The sequence below is a fragment of the Oncorhynchus masou genome, unplaced genomic scaffold (genome assembly GCF_036934945.1).
Source record: "Oncorhynchus masou masou isolate Uvic2021 unplaced genomic scaffold, UVic_Omas_1.1 unplaced_scaffold_3941, whole genome shotgun sequence".
NCBI classification, from domain to species: Eukaryota; Metazoa; Chordata; class Actinopteri; order Salmoniformes; family Salmonidae; genus Oncorhynchus; species Oncorhynchus masou.
Genome location: NW_027010343.1, coordinates 10,562 through 18,737, shown reverse-complemented (window position 1 = coordinate 18,737; position 8,176 = coordinate 10,562). Strand labels below are relative to the sequence as shown.

The window sequence follows — 8,176 nt, the reverse complement described above, 5'->3', positions numbered from 1 at the left end:
CTGTCACTCGCTGTGTTGCTCTCTGGTCTGGTAATCCAATGGGGTGTCCTTCCTAAACTGGATGGGGACGTGCCGTGGTTGGAGCTCTCTTTTTAACTGTGAACGGTGGCAGTCCAGTTCAGTCCCCGCCCCCATAGCTCTGAGCTCATCTATCAGCCTAATCACCAGTCACTCTCTCACTCAGTCTAACACACATCTTTATCAGCAGCCTCTGTGTGTGTAGAGGCACTGGGCTGTGATCAGGTGTCTCCTAAAAAGGCAATACCCTCGTCCCCAGAACTCCAGGGCTACTGCCAGGGCTGGAGGGTTAGAGGGTTAAAGGGTTAGAGGGCTGGAGGATTAGAGGGTTAGAGGATTAGAGGGTTAGAGGGCTGGAGGATTAGAGGGTTAGAGGGCTGGGGGTTAGAGGGCTGGGGGGTTAGAGGGCTGGGGGGTTAGAGGGCTGGGGGGTTAGAGGGCTGGAGGGTTAAAGGGCTGGAGGGTTAAAGGGTTAGAGGGCTGGAGAATTAGAGGGTTAGAGGGCTGGAGGGTTAGAGGGCTGGAGGGTTAGAAGGCTGGAGGGTTAGAGGGCTAGAGGGCTGGAGGGTTAGAGGGCTGGAGGGTTAGAGGGCTGGAGGGTTAGAGGGCTGGAGGATTAGAGGGTTAGAGGGCTGGAGGGTTAGAGGGCTGGAGGGTTAGTGGGCTGGTGGATTAAAGGGTTGGAGGGCTGGTGGGTTAGAGGGCTGGAGGATTAAAGGGTTGGAGGATTAAAGGGTTGGGGGTTAGAGGGCTGGGGGGTTAGAGGTCTGGAGGGTTAGAGGTCTGGAGGGTTAGAGGGCTGGAGGGTTAGAGGGCTGGAGGGTTAGAGGGCTGGAGGGTTAGAGGGCTGGAGGATTAGAGGGTTGGCGGGTTAGAGGGCTGGGGGTTAGAGGGCTGGAGGGTTAGAGGGCTGGAGGGTTAGAAGGCTGGAGGGTTAGAAGGCTAGAGGGTTAGAAGGCTAGAGGGTTAGAAGGCTAGAGGGCTGGAGGGTTAGAGGGTTAGAGGGTTAGAGGGCTGGAGGGCTGGAGGGCTAGAGGGCTGGGGGGTTAGAGGGCTGGGGGGTTAGAGGGCTGGAGGGTTAGAGGGCTGGAGGGTTAGAGGGCTGGGGGGTTAGAGGGCTGGGGGGTTAGAGGGCTGGGGGTTAGAGGGCTGGAGGGTTAGAGGGCTGGAGGGTTAGAGGGCTGAAGGGTTAGAGGGCTGGAGGGTTAGAGGGCTGGAGGGTTAGAGGGCTGGGGGGTTAGAGGGCTGAAGGGTTAGAGGGCTGGAGGGTTAGAGGGCTGAAGGGTTAGAGGGCTGGAGGGTTAGAGGGCTGGAGGGTTAGAGGGCTGGGGGGTTAGAGGGCTGGGGGGTTAGAGGGCTGGGGGGTTAGAGGGCTGGAGGGTTAGAGGGCTGGAGGGTTAAAGGGCTGGAGGGTTAAAGGGTTAGAGGGCTGGAGGATTAGAGGGCTGGGGGGTTAGAGGGCTGGGGGTTAGAGGGCTGGAGGGTTAGAGGGCTGGAGGGTTAAAGGGCTGGAGGGTTAAAGGGTTAGAGGGCTGGAGGATTAGAGGGTTAGAGGGCTGGAGGGTTAGAGGGCTGGAGGGTTAGAAGGCTGGAGGGTTAGAGGGCTAGAGGGTTAGAGGGCTGGAGGGTTAGAGGGCTGGAGGGTTAGAGGGCTGGAGGGTTAGAGGGCTGGAGGATTAGAGGGTTAGAGGGCTGGAGGGTTAGAGGGCTGGAGGGTTAGAGGGCTGGAGGGTTAGAGGGCTGGAGGGTTAGAGGGCTGGAGGGTTAGAGGGTTAGAGGGCTAGAGGGCTGGAGGGCTGGAGGGCTGGAGGGTTAGAGGGCTGGAGGGTTAGAGGGCTGGAGGATTAAAGGGTTGGGGGTTAGAGGGCTGGGGGGTTAGAGGGCTGGAGGGTTAGAGGGCTGGAGGGTTAGAGGGCTGGAGGGTTAGAGGGCTGGAGGGTTAGAGGGTTGGAGGGTTAGAGGGCTGGGGGTTAGAGGGCTGGAGGGTTAGAGGGCTGGAGGGTTAGAAGGCTGGAGGGTTAGAAGGCTAGAGGGTTAGAAGGCTAGAGGGCTGGAGGGCTGGAGGGCTGTAGGGTTAGAGGGCTGGAGGGTTAGAGGGCTGAAGGGTTAGAGGGCTGGAGGGTTAGAGGGCTGGAGGGTTAGAGGGCTGAAGGGTTAGAGGGCTGGAGGGTTAGAGGGCTGGAGGGTTAGAGGGCTGAAGGGGTAGAGGGCTGGAGGGTTAGAGGGCTGGAGGGTTAGAGGGCTGGAGGGTTAGAGGGCTGGGGGGTTAGAGGGCTGGAGGGTTAGAGGGCTGGAGGGTTAGAGGGCTGGAGGGTTAGAGGGCTGGAGGGTTAGAGGGCTGGAGGGTTAGAGGGCTGGGGGGTTAGAGGGCTGGGGGGTTAGAGGGCTGAAGGGTTAGAGGGCTGGAGGGTTAGAGGGCTGGAGGGTTAGAGGGCTGGGGGGTTAGAGGGCTGGGGGTTTAGAGGGCTGAAGGGTTAGAGGGCTGAAGGGTTAGAGGGTTGGAGGGCTGGAGGGTTAGAGGGCTGGAGGGTTAGAGGGCTGGAGGGTTAGAGGGCTGGAGGAAGGGAGGGTAGGAGGGTTAGAGGGCTCCCTTGTTACCCCTCATCACCTCTACACCCTCTCTAATTCTGACCAACAACAAACCAACCCCCCTCCCTTGTTACCCCTCATCACCTCTAAACCCTCTCTCATTCTCACCAACAACAAACCAACCCCCCTCTGCCTCAACCCCTCCCTCACAACCCCCCCCTCATCACCTCTAAACCCTCTCTCATTCTCACCAACAACAAACCAACCCCCCTCTGCCTCAACCCCTCCCTCACAACCCCCCCCCCTCATCCTTAACCTTTGCACCTAAACTGTCCCTAAAAGCTTCCCACCCTCTCATTCTCAACGGCGCTGCCCGTGCTCTCACAGACGCCATAATGGGACAGAGATAACGTTGTGATCTCTTAACATCTCTGTGTTTGGGGCACATTCTCTGTCATGTGAGCTCACTAATCTTAATGAAACTTTCAACAGAACAGATGGATCCAAAGTCTCGTTCCATTTTTTGTTAAAAACAACATGCTTTATTGACGGGACCTTCCGTTGCCAAAACAAAGTCATGTAGAACGTCTCCATAGCAGAACGATGACAAATGTTTTAAATGCTTTTTCTTTTCTCTCAGTGAAAATAATAGTGAATATGAGTAAAGCTCAGACAGTCAACACATTGGACACTCTCTCAGCGCGTACCTGAGTGTAGGAGGCTCAGAGGACGTCTCTCTCTTTCTTCCATAGTCTCTGTCTTCTCCTGTCGATACACGTCAACACATTGGACACTCTCTCAGCGTGTACCTGAGTGTAGGAGGCTCAGAGGACGTCTCTCTCTCTTCCATAGTCTCTGTCTTCTCCTGTCGATACACATCAACACATTGGACACTCTCTCAGCGCGTACCTGAGTGTAGGAGGCTCAGAGGACGTCTCTCTCTCTCTCTTCCATAGTCTCTGTCTTCTCCTGTCGATACACGTCAACACATTGGACACTCTCTCAGCGCGTACCTGAGTGTAGGAGGCTCAGAGGACGTATCTCTCTCTCTCTTCCAACTACAAACTATATACAGTGTTGTAGACTGAATACGATTCATAGATTCAACTATGAACTATATACAGTGTTGTAGACTGAATACGATTCATAGATTCAACTATGAACTATATACAGTGTTGTAGACTGAATACGATTCATAGATTCAACTACGAACTATATACAGTGTTGTAGACTGAATACGATTCATAGATTCAACTACGAACTATATACAGTGTTGTAGACTGAATACGATTCATAGATTCAACTACGAACTATATACAGTGTTGTAGACTGAATACGATTCATAGATTCAACTATGAACTATATACAGTGTTATAGACTGAATACGATTCATTGATTCAACAATGAACTATATACAGTGTTGTAGACTGAATACGATTCATAGATTCAACTACAAACTATATACAGTGTTGAATCTATGAATCGTATTCAGTATACAACTATGAACTACATACAGTGTTGTAGACTGAATACGATTCATAGATTCAACTATGAACTATATACAGTGTTGTAGACTGAATACGATTCATAGATTCAACTATGAACTATATACAGTGTTGTAGACTGAATATGATTCATAGATTCAACAATGAACTATATACAGTGTTGAATCTATGAATCGTATTCAGTATACAACTATGAACTACATACAGTGTTGTAGACTGAATACGATTCATAGATTCAACTATGAACTATATACAGTGTTGTAGACTGAATACGATTCATAGATTCAACTATGAACTATATACAGTGTTGTAGACTGAATACGATTCATAGATTCAACTATGAACTACATACAGTGTTGTAGACTGAATACGATTCATAGATTCAACTATGAACTATATACAGTGTTGTAGACTGAATACGATTCATAGATTCAACTATGAACTATATACAGTGTTGTAGACTGAATACGATTCATAGATTCAACTATATACAATGTTGTAGACTGAATATGATTCATAGATTCAACAATGAACAGTGTTGTAGACTGAATACGATTCATAGATTCAACTTCCTGTGCGTTGCTTGTGAAAATAAAACAACTGCCAGACCAACAGTCAAGGTCTCTGGTGATGTGAACATTTACACCCCAAACAAACAAACTCAAATCAAACAGAAAGCTTGGAGACATGGCACATCCCAAATGGGCAAACCTGTTCCCTATATAGAGCACTACTTTTTTTACCAGTACTATACAGGGAATGGGGTACAGTTTGGGACACGGCCTAGAAATCTGTGGACCTCGTACGCATTTCAAATACTTCGTCCTCTCTCTCACGATTATAAATGTCATTGTGTCGTCTTTATATTGTATCATATTCATTATTCTAAAATGGTATATCTAACACATGAATCCTATGGTCACAGTCTGTTCCAACTGGAGCAATAGTATTTCTGCTGGTGTTGAGCTTTAAAAGCATGCTGCTCTGTCGGTCGGTTCGGTTCTATCTGAATACCAGAGTGGATCTGAACTGGGCCTGTATTCCTAAAGCGTCTCAGAGTAGGTCCTCTCTGGTCCTCTCACTCACTATGATCTAAAAGACTAACCTGATCCTAGATCAGCACTAGGATCTGGTCCTCTCTGGTCCTCTCACTCACTATGATCTAAAAGGCTAACCTGATCCCAGATCAGCACTAGGATCTGGTCCTCTCTCTAGTATTCATTATGATCTAAAAGGCTAAACTGATCCCAGATCAGCACTAGGATCTGGTCCTCTCTCTAGTATTCATTATGATCTAAAAGGCTAACCTGATCCCAGATCAGCACTAGGATCTGGTCCTCTCTCTAGTATTCATTATGATCCAAAAGGCTAAACTGATCCCAGGTCAGCACTCGTACTCTCAGACGCCTTGTGGATATAGACCCTGAACCTCACACATATTAACAACAAAACTGACCCAACTTTTACACTTTAGATTGAAATGGAAGCAGAACATTACACTGACGTTGGATTGGATGAGAACATTGGATGACGACCACACCCCTCACCTCTGATGAGAAGAAACTCAATGATAATAATAAAAAAAGTAGTTGTTGTTCCTCCGTCCAGCCGCTTAACGCTCAACCAGAAACACATGCAGAACCTCCGAGCTCCTAGTTCATCCACCAATGGGCCGGCAGAGAGGACACGTCTTACTACTGTGGGTTCAGACCACAGGAGGTTGGTGGCACCTTAATTGGGGAGGACATGTTCGTGGTAATGACTAGATCGGAATCAGTGGAATGGTATCAAATACATCAAACACATGTTTTCCATGGTTTCCAGGTGTTTGATAACATTCCGTTTGCTCCGTTCCAGCCATTATGATGAGCCGTCCTCCTCTCTGCAGCCTCCACTGGATCAAATATCACACCATTCTGTCTGTCTGCTGCAGAGAGCAAACCGTCCGCCCCTCTCTGCCGTTCTGTTTGCTCTCCCTGGTCGTTCTTTAGTAAGGAGGGGGCGGGGTTGGGGGGGGCTGCAGCTAGGGGGGGTGGGACCAGAGCACCAGTTCTAGAATCTACAGACACGCCCACTGATCTGATGGTGGCTGGTGTTTGGGTACTGTAGTCGTTGGCCGATCAGTCTGATCCAGCCAGCCAATGGGAGCAGAGCTCATAGCTCCGCGACGATCCCACCCCCTGCTAACAGCCCGCCTCCCGGAGTGACTCAGTCTCAAAACAAAGAAAAGGATAACTTCCTCTTCCTGTTGTTGTTTTCCTTCTCTCCGATTGGCTGTCATGTCGCTCCCCGGCCCCTGATTGGCAGCTCAGTCTCACAAACTTGGACAGTCTTGTAGAAGTCTCTTTTTGGCTGGTGTGTATAAAATCGCCAGCCCCTGCTGGGAACTGGGTATGACCTATATGGTTTTACGCTTGCCCCCTGTCACGATTGGCCGGGCAAATTCCACAAAGTCGTCTATGAGGACAGGCCAAGCTCCTGAGTGGGCAGAAAAGGGTCACATGATTAGCTGCATGGTAAGTGATTGGCAGAAATGTTTTAATAGGTGATTGCGCTGTATGGTAGTCAAGTCCCAATCCCTAACTGCTGACTCCAGGTCAGATCTTAGTCATACACCTAGTGGTTATGGATAAGGGGGTAGAGGAATCCTGGATCTGAGGTCAGGGGTGTGGATTAGTGTGTGTTTTATTGGTCCTACAGAAATGTTTGTCTGCGTTTCAAATGGCCCCCTAATCCGTATCTAGTGCACTATGGGCCCTGGTCAAAAGCAGAGCACAGGAGTCAATCACCACCTTCCGGAGACACCTGAAACCCCACCTCTTCAAGGAATACCTAGGATAGGATAAAGCAATCCTTCTCACCCCCCCTTAAATGATTTAGATGCACTATTGTAAAGTGGCTGTTCCACTGATGTCAGAAGGTGAATTCACCAATTTGTAAGTCACTCTGGATAAGAGCGTCTGCTAAATGACTTAAATGTAAATGTAAATGTAGGAAAAGGTGCCATTTGGGACCCATCCTTAATAGGTGGTTATATCTCACCTTCCTCGTCGTAGTTGGACATGTCGTCTGCGATCATGTTGCCAAAGTCCAGTAGCAGGTTCCACGTGTCTTTGGGGATCGACCGCTTATGATGCTCCTGCATTAATCACACAGATAGATGACATCAGAGATTATGATGCTCCTGCATTAATCACACAGATAGATGACATCAGAGATTATGACGCTCCTGCGTTAATCACACAGATAGATGACATCAGAGATAATGATGCTCCTGCATTAAATCACACAGATAGATGACATCAGAGATTATGACGCTCCTGCGTTAATCACACAGATAGATGACATCAGAGATAATGATGCTCCTGCATTAAATCACACAGATAGATGACATCAGAGATTATGATGCTCCTGCATTAATCACACAGATAGATGACATCAGAGATTATGATGCTCCTGCATTAATCACACAGATAGATGACATCAGAGATAATGATGCTCCTGCATTAATCACACAGATGGATGACATCAGAGATTATGATGCTCCTGCATTAAATCACACAGATAGATGACATCAGAGATTATGACGCTCCTGCGTTAATCACACAGATAGATGACATCAGAGATTATGATGCTCCTGCACTAATCACACAGATAGATGACATCACCATAGACTATCAATACACATGAGGGAAACACCGAGACTTGTCCAGAGTAGTATATTATTTAGGAACAGCCATTAATACAGTGAATTTCATCCACTACCAATAGAAACCTGTCTCCAGAGGTCCAGGAACTTGAATCGACCAGTTAGAACCAGGTTCCAGTAGGCCACAGCTTCTCCAGGTCTGATACAGAGAGTAGAGGGTTAGTAACACCATCAGTAGACTACAGTCATCTCCAGGTCTGATACAGAGGTAGAGGGGTAACACCATCAGTAACTAGTCATCTCCAGGTCTGAGTAGACTTACAGCTAGTCATCTCCAGGTCTGATATAGAGAGTAGAGGGTTAAGTTAGTAACTAGTCATCTCCAGGTCTGATACAGAGAGTAGACTACAGCTACATCATCCAGGTCTGATACAGAGAGTAGAGGGTTAGTAACACCATCCAGTAGACTAGTCAT

At 48.5% G+C, this 8,176-nt stretch overlaps 1 long non-coding RNA gene across 1 annotated transcript; it reads right to left on the bottom strand.

The window, feature by feature from the left end:
- Nucleotides 1-3,061: 3,061 nt before the first annotated feature.
- Nucleotides 3,062-7,830, bottom strand: LOC135534763 (uncharacterized). Its single transcript, XR_010454742.1, has 3 exons — nt 7,818-7,830; nt 7,095-7,191; nt 3,062-6,530 (listed from the first exon to the last, which is right to left on the bottom strand). It is a non-coding gene; the product is annotated as an uncharacterized LOC135534763 (long non-coding RNA).
- Between the last annotated feature and the right edge of the window lie 346 nt (nt 7,831-8,176).